This window comes from Lathyrus oleraceus, chromosome 1 (genome assembly GCF_024323335.1).
Source record: "Lathyrus oleraceus cultivar Zhongwan6 chromosome 1, CAAS_Psat_ZW6_1.0, whole genome shotgun sequence".
NCBI lineage: Eukaryota > Viridiplantae > Streptophyta > Magnoliopsida > Fabales > Fabaceae > Lathyrus > Lathyrus oleraceus.
Window position 1 is genome coordinate 29309479 of NC_066579.1, and position 12194 is coordinate 29321672.

The following is a 12194-nucleotide window of genomic DNA, read 5'->3' on the forward strand; positions in this document are numbered from 1 at the left end:
GCAATAATAAATTCATGTTACAATGTCAATAACATCAATAAACAATAGCAACTCATCATCACCTTAGTGACATCATTATAACAATAGCAATTTGATCCGTTGTCGCACACGGGTCAAAAACGAGTTTAAAAGTGTAGTAAAACGGTAGCGATACTCGAATATCGTATCACAAGGACTCTTGAATATTATAACCAAACGAATAGAAAGAATGGGTTTTTAAGGTTCAAAACATAAATCGAAGATGATTAAAGGTAAAAGCAAAGATCAAAAGGACTCTAACATTCACAGTTGAAATACATGCACACAAAGATCAAAAGGACTTTTATTTGGTTGTAACGTGGCCAAGGTAAGGGTTAGATAAATCCTAAAGGGTACTAGGCTAAAATTCAAAGATATAAAAGAGACTTGAAAGAAACTGCGGAAGTTGAATTTACAAAATATTTCATTCACTTGAACAACTCTATAGCAATTGTTTTCTCTTCTCCTACCTCTATTTTTTTTGAAGGAGTATGTATTGACATGTATTGAAATACTACAAACATAATTCCTTTTTTTTCTTCCTCTTATCCTTCTATTTTTTCGTTCCTTTTTTTTCTTTTCTATTTTTTTTTTCTTTTTCTGCCAACTTCTGAAACATTACAAATATAGTTATTCAACCCCACACAAGTCCAAACAACACTCTTTCGATCCTTTGAATAGGGTGATAACATTGTTTTTCACTTATCGGCTTATAATGATTTTAAACAAAAAAAAAGATAATAGGCTCAAGGGGGTTTCAAACAAGGGATTCAATTATTTTAGGGTTGGCTTTTTGGCTAACTGACTAAAAAAAACAAAAAAAAACAAAAAAAAATGCAAAATTGCCTTTATCATATCAGTGTGCAAATGTAAATAACAGCATCAACAAGAGTCAATTCAAGTTCTAGAGACTAACAGACATGAGTGAATCACACAAGAAAGAAAGAGATGGATTTTTGTATGTTATCCATATAAGGCTCAAAATCTCACAAGGTTAATTGATCTACCACAAATGATGTACAATTTAGAGTTTAGTCATTCCTATCATACTAAAAATGCACAGCAAATTTTTCACATCATACCGCAAGACTTTAGTCAAGAGAATTAAGAAAAATACTCATAATTGTAACTCAAAAACCAAAGGAAAAACATGCAATTTTTTATTTATTTTAAATTTTAACCAAAAACAAAGAAAAACTAAAAACAAAACAAAGAAAATAAAACAATAAATGGTTCCCTCCCCCAAACTTAAAACATATATTATCCTCAATGAAAGAGCATAAATATAAAACAAGAGTGAAATAAAGGAAAGAACACACCCGAGGAGTCAAGGCGGATAAGTGATTGCATAAGCAGTCTTTCCCAAAGAGAGTTCTTCTACGATCTCTTCTTCCAAAGTCGGGTTCTCATGGAGTAGCTTTGGGTAGTGTCCATTGACCTTGAAGTTTTGATTAGTGCATTTTCCTTGTATTCCAGGATCAAAGAAAAATCTTCGAAAAGTAAAAGTGTTGAATGGGCACGTGAAAGTGATCTCCTTTTTCACAACATCAGAAATCAAAGGATTACGGGGTTGTCTCACTACTTTTGTTTCATCTTTAAGCGAGATCCTATGCATATATACGCATGGGCTAATATCACGAGTGTCAGACAAGGTCCATCAAATTCCCTTCTTATGTTTCTGCTTATATTGAACCTTTGATGAATAATATGAATCCTCAAGAAGTGGTTTAGGCTCTAAAGAATGTGGTTTCTTAATGGATGGTATGTTTGGGGCAGCTGGAATATCAAGAGCTTCAGCTACACAAACAACTTCATTTACACTATCACCCTGCAAGGCAGCATCAATCTCAGCACAAACAACACAAGTGTTAGTGTTAGTACAATTATCACATGAGTAAATATCATCAAAACCAGATAAAGTTGGAAAATTAGTTGAAAACAAATCAGAATAAGCTTCATCAACAACTTCAGAAAGCAACTCCATTTAAAAAACAGAATGCTCTTCCTCGTCAATCTTCTTATTTTTCAGTACTCTTTCTGGGAAAATGATTGATGATACTCACTTTTTTTCAACCTTAACATCAAGAGAAGGTTCAGGTTTATTTTCAGGTGTTACACTAATAATTTTTTTATTTTTTTCTGGGGATGGTTCTGTAACTTTTTCGGATCTCAAGGAAATTGCACTCACGTTAGAGCCTTTTGGACTAGCAACTGTTTGGGCATGTAGTTGATTTGATCCTTGAGTTTGTTGCATGACACTTATTGAAGTGGCAAGTTGTCCAATTTGTGTTTGCAAAGTCTGAATACTATAATATGTTCGCTGCTGAAATTGGAGACTATTTACAACCATTTGCTTGACAAGTTCCTCTAGTGAAGGTTCAGAAGGTGAATAGGTGGTTACTTGTGGAGGGTTATATGGTGGTGGTGGTGGAATGGGTAACATTAATTGTTTCACTAAAGAGGTAAGTTCATCAATTCTGGTTTCTAGAGCTTTGTTGGAAGAAGAAACCTGAATCCCATTCACACCTTTTGCTTGGACAATAAAATTATCCCTTGTTGTGAACTGTTGGGAGTTAAGTGACATGTTCCCAATCAAGGATTTGACAGCAACATGATATTCAATACACAAATCATTATAATCAACATTAGGAGCAACAAGTTCTCTCAGAGTTCTTTGGTCAGCCATGTTAAACTCAATAAAAAAGAAAAAAAAATTAACAAACAATGAGAAAACACAACTAATTCAGCAATGCAACAATAAATAGGAAAATACCGACAATGTTCCTATTAAGTAAAAACAATTAAAATACGAAAAAAAATGATTAAAATAAAATACTGAAAATACAAAAACACAAAAATTAATCTAATAACGTCAATTAAGAATTTTGAGAATTTTTGCGGAATTTTCTGAAACTACCAAAACAGAAATAAAATCATAAAAAATAGAAAAACAAGGAATTTCGGTTTTTTAGGGAGGCTTCCACTATTTATTCCACAAATATAGGCTTTTGATTCTTGATTTTTTCCTAGTGAATCGGCAAAGAATCAGAATAATCTAAGACGGCTTTCTTAAAAAAACATATTTTTTTTTATCCTAAAACGCCTAAATACCAAAACGCAAGAAAGTTTGGGCAAAAAAAATGTTAAAATAAAACACATATGACTATCATAATGGTTAGACTATAATAATGGTTAAAATCTACAAGAATTTCCGACAACGGTGCCAATTTGATCCGTTGTCGCACATGGGTCAAAAACGAGTTTAAAAGTGTAGTAAAACGGAAGCGACACTCGAATATCGTATCACAAGGACTCTTGAATGTTATAACCAAACGAATAGAAAGAATGGGTTTTTAAGGTTCAAAACTTAAATCGAAGATGATTAAAGGTAAAAGCAAAATTGATAAATAAGCTAATTTATTGTATCGATTTCCGACTTATCATCGATTCTTATCATTTCAATTCCCTAGCGGATTCAATTCCATTCGATTACAATACCCACTGACAAGCGCAAATTGATATTATATGATGTATGTTCCTAATTTCCGAATTAAGCAAACGGATTTAAGAAGACGCGAATTAAACAAACACGACTTAATCAAGCACGATAACGAAAAAGCTACGCTAACGTGATTATAGTTAAGGATCATACAAACAATCAAATTTAATCAACTCTATCCTATAAGAAACAATCGAATTAAGCAAACTAAAATAATTGAATTAAGCAAACAAGTATATAGGAAGAATCGAAAAGAAATTGAAATTAAATTAAAATTAATAAAAACCTCAAAGTGGAATTCGAATACAACAGATCAACTCTTTGGGAATTAGCTCTCCATGAACTCTTTTAAGCAATATTGTATCATCAAAATTCAGAATTAGGATTACTATAGTAGTGAAAGACCTAATATAATAAAAGGCAAATTCGGGCCCTTATAGGATCCGGCCCGAAAATTACAAAAATTGGCCCAAACTAACTATTTTAATTAAATCTAGAACTTCAACGAACTATTTGGCCATTCTTCACTCCGAATCTGATTTTGTCTTTAACATGAAACTTTTATCTTTTCTTCTTATCTTTCCAACGCATATCAGAACGCATTATTCCGACTTCTATATCTCAAGTTATAATTTGCATAGTGATAAGGTATCAAATAATTGTTTATGCTGAAAATAAAGTACGAAAATAAAATAAAGCAAAAAAACAAACTTAAATCTAAAAACATAATAAAATAGTAAAATAAGTAAAATAAACTAAGTAAATGGCTAAGTACAATTATAGAAGAATGTGCATCCAAATGAACTGATCAAATTCCCCCACACTTTAACTTTTGCACTCCGAGCAAAATTATAAATTCAAAACTCAAAATAGAAAAACAAGAACAAACAAAACATGCAATTCCAAAGATTATCAAGATACAAGGTGCAGGCAAAGTTCTAAGTCTAAGCTTCAAGAATATGGTGTTAGTAAGTAACTTTTTGTGACATTCAAAGCAGATATGAAAACAGCTTACCAAAGAGTACATCAACAGCAGTAAGATCCTCATAGGATATTATTCACTTAACTCTCAAGTGTTTAGATTAACTGTTTACACTCAAAGCACAACATGAAAATTAGTACTACCATAAGCTTGAAAGGACTCTAACATTCATAGTTGAAATACATGCACACAAAGATCAAAAACACTTTTATTTGGTTGTAACGTGGCCAAGGTAAGGGTGAGATAAATCCTAAGGGGTACTAGGCTAAAATTCAAAGAGATAAAAGAGACTTGAAAGAAACCGCGGGAGTTGAATTTACAAAATATTTCATTCACTTGAACAACTCTATAGCAATTGTTTTCTCTTCTCCTTCCTCTTTTTATTTTTTTTGAAGGAGTATGTATTGACATGTATTGAAATATTACAAACATAATTCCTTTTTTTTTCTTCCTCTTATCCTTCTATTTTTTCATTCCTTTTTTTTTCTTTTTCATTTTTTTTTTCTTTTTCTGCCAACTTCTGAAACATTACAAATATAGTTATTCAACCCCACACAACTCCAAACAAGACTCTTTCAATCCTTTGAATAGGGTGATAACATTGTTTTTCACTTCTCGGCTTGTAATGATTTTAAACAAAAAAAAGGATAATAGGTTCAAGGGGGTTTCAAACAAGGGATTCAATTATTTTGGGGTTGGTTTTTTGGCTAACTGACTAAAAAACAAAAAAAAACACAAAATTGTCTTTATCATATCAGTGTGCACAAGTAAATAACAGCATCAACAAGAGTCAATTCAAGTTCTAGAGACTAACAGACATGAGTGAATCACACAAGAAAGAAAGAGATGGATTTTTGTATGTTATCCATATAAGGCTCAAAATCTCACAAGGTTAATTGATTTATCACAAATGATGTACAATTTAGAGTTTAGTCATTCCTATCATACTAAAAATGCACAGCAAATTTTTCACATCACACCGCAAGACTTTAGTCAAGAGAACTAAGAAAAATACTCATAATTGTAACTCAAAAACCAAAGGAAAAACATGCAATTTTTTATTTATTTTAAATTTTAACCAAAAACAGAGAAAAACTGAAAACAAAACAAAGAAAACAAAACAATAAATGGTTCCCTCCCCCAAACTTAAAACATACATTATCCTCAATGAAAGAGCATAATATAAAACAAGAGTGAAAGAAAGGAAAGAACACACGCGAGGAGTCAAGGCGGATAAGTGATTGCATAAGCAGTCTTTCCTAAAGAGAGTTCTTCTACAATCTCTTCTTCCAAAGTCGGGTTCTCATGGAGTAGCTTTGGGTAGTGTCCATTGACCTTGAAGTATTGATTAGTGCATTTTCCTTGTATTCTAGGATCAAAGAAAAATCTTCGAAAAGTAAAAGTGTTGAATGGGCACGTGAAAGTGATCTCCTTTTTCACAACATCAGGAATCAAAGGATTACGGGGTTGTCTCACTACTTTTGTTTCATCTTTAAGCGAGATCCTATGCATATATACGCATGGGCTAATATCACGAGTGTCAGACAAGGTCCATCAAATTCCCTTCTTATGTTTCTGCTTATATTGAACCTTTGATGAATAATATGAATCCTAAAGAAGTGGTTTAGGCTCTAAAGAATGTGGTTTCTCAATGGATGGTATGTTTGGGGCAGCCGAAATGTCAAGAGCTTCAGCTACACAAACAACTTCATTTACACTATCACCCTGCGAGGACGCATCAATCTCAGCACAAACAACATAAATGTTAGTGTTAGTACAATCATCACATGAGTAAATATCATCAAAACCAGATAAAGTTGGAAAATTAGTTGAAAACAAATCAGAATAAGCTTCATCAACAACTTCAGAAAGCAACTCCATTTGAAAAACAGAATGCTCTTCCTCGTCAATCTTCTTATTTTTCAGTACTCTTTCTGGGAAAATGATTGATGATACTTACTTTTTTTCAACCTTAACATCAAGAGAAGGTTCAGGTTTATTTTCAGGTGTTACACTAACAATTTTTTTATTTTTTTCTGGGGATGGTTCTGTAACTTTTTCGGATCTCAAGGAAATTGCACTCACGTTAGAGCCTTTTGGACTAGCTACTGTTTGGGCATGTAGTTGATTTGATCCTTGAGCTTGTTGCATGACACTCATTGAAGTGGCAAGTTGTCCAATTTGTGTTTGCAAAGTCTGAATACTATAATATGTTCGCTGCTGAAATTGGAGACTATTTACAACCATTTGCTTGACAAGTTCCTCTAGTGAAGGTTCAGAAGGTGAAGAGGTGGTTACTTGTGGAGGGTTATATGGTGGTGGTGGTGGAATGGGTAACATTAATTGTTTCACTAAAGAGGTAAGTTCATCAATTCTGGTTTCTAGAGCTTTGTTGGAAGAAGAAACCTGAATCCCATTCACGCCTTTTGCTTGGACTATAAAATCATCCCTTGTTGTGAACTGTTGGGAGTTAAGTGACATGTTCCCAATCAAGGATTTGACAGCAACATGATATACAATACACAAATCATTATAATCAAAATCAGGAGCAACAAGTTCTCTCAGAGTTCTTTGGTCAGCCATGTTAAACTCAATAAAAAAGAAAAAAAATTATCAAACAATGAGAAAACACAACTAATTCAGCAATGCAGCAACAAATAGGAAAATACCGGCAATGTCCCTATTAAGTAAAACCAATTGAAATACGAAAAAAATGATTAAAATAAAATACTGAAAATACAAAAACACAAAAATTAATCTAATAACGTCAATTAAGAATTTTGAGAATTTTTGCGGAATTTTCTGAATCTACCAAAATAGAAATAAAATCATAAAAAATAGAAAAACAAGGAATTTCGGTTTTTTAGGGAGGCTTCCACTATTTATTCCACAAATATAGGCTTTTGATTCTTGATTTTTTCCTAGTGAATCGGCAAAGAATCAGAATAGTCTAAGACGGCTTTCTTAAAAAAACAGATTTTTTTTAATCCTAAAACGCCTAAATACCAAAACGCAAGAAAGTTTGGGCAAAAAAAATGTTAAAATAAAACACATATGACTATCATAATGGTTAGACTATAATAATGGTTAAAATCTACAAGAATTTCCGGCAACGGTGCCAATTTGATCCGTTGTCGCACATGGGTCAAAACGAGTTTAAAAGTGTAGTAAAACGGAAGCGACACTCGAATATCGTATCACAAGGACTCTTGAATGTTATAACCAAACGAATAGAAAGAATGAGTTTTTAAGGTTCAAAACTTAAATCGAAGATGATTAAAGGTAAAAGAAAAATTGATAAATAAGCTAATCTATTGTATCGATTTCCGACTTATCATCAATTCTTATCATTTCAATTCCCTAGCGGATTCAATTCCATTCGATTACAATACCCACTGACAAGCGCAAATTGATATTATATGATGTATGTTCCTAATTTCCGAATTAAGCAAACGGATTTAAGAAGACGCGAATTAAACAAACGCGACTTAATCAAACACGATAACGAAAAAGCTACGCTAACGTGATTATAGTTAAGGAGCATACAAACAATCAAATTTAATCAACTCTATCCTATAAGAAACAATCGAATTAAGCAAACTAAAATAATCGAATTAAGCAAACAAGTATATAGGAAGAATCGAAAAGAAATTGAAATTAAATTAAAATTAATAAAAACCTCAAAGTGGAATTCGAATACAACAGATCAACTCTTTGGGAATTAGCTCTCCATGAACTCTTCTAAGCAATATTGTATCATAAAAATTCAGAATTAGGATTACTATAGTAGTGAAAGACCTAATATAATAGAAGGCAAATTCGGGCCCTTAGAGGATCCGGCCCGAAAATTACAAAAACTGGCTCAAACTAACTATTTTAATTAAGTCTGGAACTTCAACGAATTATTTGGCCATTCTTCACTCTGAATCTGATTTTATCTTTAACATGAAACTTTTATCTTTTCTTCTTATCTTTCCAACGCATATCAGAACGCGTTATTCCGACTTCTATAGCTTAAGTTATGATTTGCATAGTGATAAGGTATCAAATAATTGTTTATGCTGAAAATAAAGTACGAAAATAAAATAAAGCAAAAAAACAAACTTAAATCTAAAAACATAATAAAATAGTAAAATAAGTAAAATAAACTAAGTAAATGGCTAAGTACAATTATAGAAGAATGTGCATCCAAATGCACTGATCAAATTCCCCCACACTTTAACTTTTGCACTCCGAGCAAAATTATAAATTCAAAACTTAAAACAGAAAAACAAGAACAAACAAAACATGCAATTCCAAAGGTTATCAAGATACAAGGTGCAAGCAAAGTTCTAAGTCTAAGCTTCAAGAATATGGTGTTAGTAAGTAACTTTTTGTGACATTCAAAGCAGATATGAAAACAGCTTATCAAAGAGTACATCAACAACAGTAAGATCCTCATGGGATATTATTCACTTAACTCTCAAGTGTTTAGATTAATTGTTTACACTCAAAGCACAACATGAAAATTAGTACTACCATAAGCTTGAAAGGACTCTAACATTCATAGTTGAAATACATGCACACAAAGATCAAAAACACTTTTATTTGGTTGTAACGTGGCCTAGGTAAGGGTGAGATAAATCCTAAGGGGTACTAGGCTAAAATTCAAAGAGATAAAAGAGACTTGAAAGAAACCGCGGGAGTTGAATTTACAAAATATTTCATTCACTTGAACAACTCTATAGCAATTGTTTTCTCTTCTCCTTCCTCTTTTTATTTTTTTTGAAGGAGTATGTATTGACATGTATTGAAATATTACAAACATAATTCCTTTTTTTTTCTTCCTCTTATTCTTCTATTTTTTCATTCCTTTTTTTTCTTTTTCTATTTTTTTTTCTTTTTCTGCCAACTTCTGAAACATTACAAATATAGTTATTCAACCCCACACAACTCCAAACAAGACTATTTCAATCCTTTGAATAGGGTGATAACATTGTTTTTCACTTCTCGGCTTGTAATGATTTTAAACCAAAAAAAAGGATAATAGGTTCAAGGGGGTTTCAAACAAGGGATTCAATTATATTTGGGGTTGGTTTTTTGGCTAACTGACTAAAAAAAACAAAAAAAAAACACAAAATTGTCTTTATCATATCAGTGTGCACAAGTAAATAACAGCATCAACAAGAGTCAATTCAAGTTCTAGAGACTAACAGACATGAGTGAATCACACAAGAAAGAAAGAGATGGATTTTTGTATGTTATCCATATAAGGCTCAAAATCTCACAAGGTTAATTGATCTATCACAAATGATGTACAATTTAGAGTTTAGTCATTCCTATCATACTAAAAATGCACAGCAAATTTTTCACATCACACCGCAAGACTTTAGTCAAGAAAACTAAGAAAAATACTCATAATTGTAACTCAAAAACCAAAGGAAAACACATGCAATTTTTTATTTATTTTAAATTTTAACCAAAAACAGAGAAAAACTGAAAACAAAACAAAGAAAACAAAACAATAAATGGTTCCCTCCCCCAAACTTAAAACATACATTATCCTCAATGAAAGAGCATAATATAAAACAAGAGTGAAAGAAAGGAAAGAACACACGCGAGGAGTCAAGACGGATAAGTGATTGCATAATCAGTCTTTCCCAAAGAGAGTTCTTCTACAATCTCTTCTTCCAAAGTCGGGTTCTCATGGAGTAGCTTTGGGTAGTGTCCATTGACCTTGAAGTTTTGATTAGTGCATTTTCCTTGTATTCCAGGATCAAAGAAAAATCTTCGAAAAGTAAAAGTGTTGAATGGGCACGTGAAAGTGATCTCCTTTTTCACAACATCAGGAATCAAAGGATTACGGGGCTGTCTCACTACTTTTGTTTCATCTTTAAGCGAGATCCTATGCATATATATGGATGGGCTAATATCACGAGTGCCAGACAAGGTTCATCAAATTCCCTTCTTATGTTTCTGCTTAAGTTGAACCTTTGATGAATAATATGAATCCTCAAGAAGTGGTTTAGGCTCTAAAGATTGTGGTTTCTCAATGGATGGTATGTTTGGGGCAGCCGAAATGTCAAGAGCTTCATCTACACAAACAACTTCATTTACACTATCACCCTACAAGGCAGCATCAATCTCAGCACAAGCAACACAAACGTTAGTGTTAGTACAATCATCACATGAGTAAATATCATCAAAACCAGATAAAGTTGGAAAATTAGTTGAAAACAAATCAGAATAAGCTTCATCAACAACTTCAGAAAGCAACTCCATTTTAAAAACAGAATGCTCTTCCTCGTCAATCTTCTTATTTTTCAGTACTCTTTCTAGGAAAATGATTGATGATACTTACTTTTTTTCAACCTTAACATGAAGAGAAGGTTCAGGTTTATTTTCAGGTGTTACACTAACAATTTTTTTTTTCTGGGGATGGTTCTGTAACTTTCCCGAATCTCAAGGAAATTGCACTCACGTTAGAGCCTTTTGGACTAGCTACTGTTTGGGCATGTAGTTGATTTGATCCTTGAGCTTGTTGCATGACACTCATTGAAGTGGCAAGTTGTCCAATTTGTGTTTGCAAAGTCTGAATACTATAATATGTTCGCTGCTTAAATTGGAGACTATTTACAACCATTTGCTTGACAAGTTCCTCTAGTGAAGGTTCAGAAGGTGAAGAGGTGGTTACTTGTGGAGGGTTATATGGTGGTGGTGGTGGAATGGGTAACATTAATTGTTTCACTAAAGAGGTAAGTTTATCAATTCTGGTTTCTAGAGCTTTGTTGGAAGAAGAAACCTGAATCCCATTCACACCTTTTGCTTGGACTATAAAATCATCCCTTGTTGTGAACTGTTGGGAGTTAAGTGACATGTTCCCAATCAAGGATTTAACAGCAACATGATATACAATACACAAATCATTATAATCAACATCAGGAGCAACAAGTTCTCTCAGAGTTCTTTGGTCAGCCATGTTAAACGAAAAAAAATTATCAAACAATGAGAAAACACAACTAATTCAGCAATGCAACAACAAATAGGAAAATACCGGCAATGTCCCTATTAAGTAAAACCAATTGAAATACGAAAAAAATGATTAAAATAAAATACTGAAAATACTGAAAGTTTTGGCAAAAAAATGTTAAAATATAACACCTATGACTATGATAATGGTTAGACTATAATAATGGTTAAAATCTACAAGAATTTCCGACAACGGCGCCAATTTGATCCGTTGTCGCACACGGGTCAAAAACGAGTTTAAAAGTGTAGTAAAACGGAAGCGACACTCGAATATCGTATCACAAGGACTCTTGAATGTTATAACCAAATGAATAGAAAGAATGAGTTTTTAAGGTTCAAAACTTAAATCGAAGATGATTAAAGGTAAAAGCAAAATTGATAAATAAGCTAATCTATTGTATCGATTTCCAACTTATCATCGATTCTTATCATTTCAATTCCCTAGCGGATTCAATTCCATTCGATTACAATTCACACTGACAAGCGCAAATTGATATTATATGATGTATGTTCCTAATTTCTGAATTAAGCAAACGAATTTAAGTAGACGCGAATTAAGCAAACGCGACTTAATCAAACACGATAACGAAAAAGCTACGCTAACGTGATTATAGTTAAGGATCATACAAACAATCAAATTTAATCAACTCTATCCTATAAGAAACAATCGAATTAAGCAAACTAAAA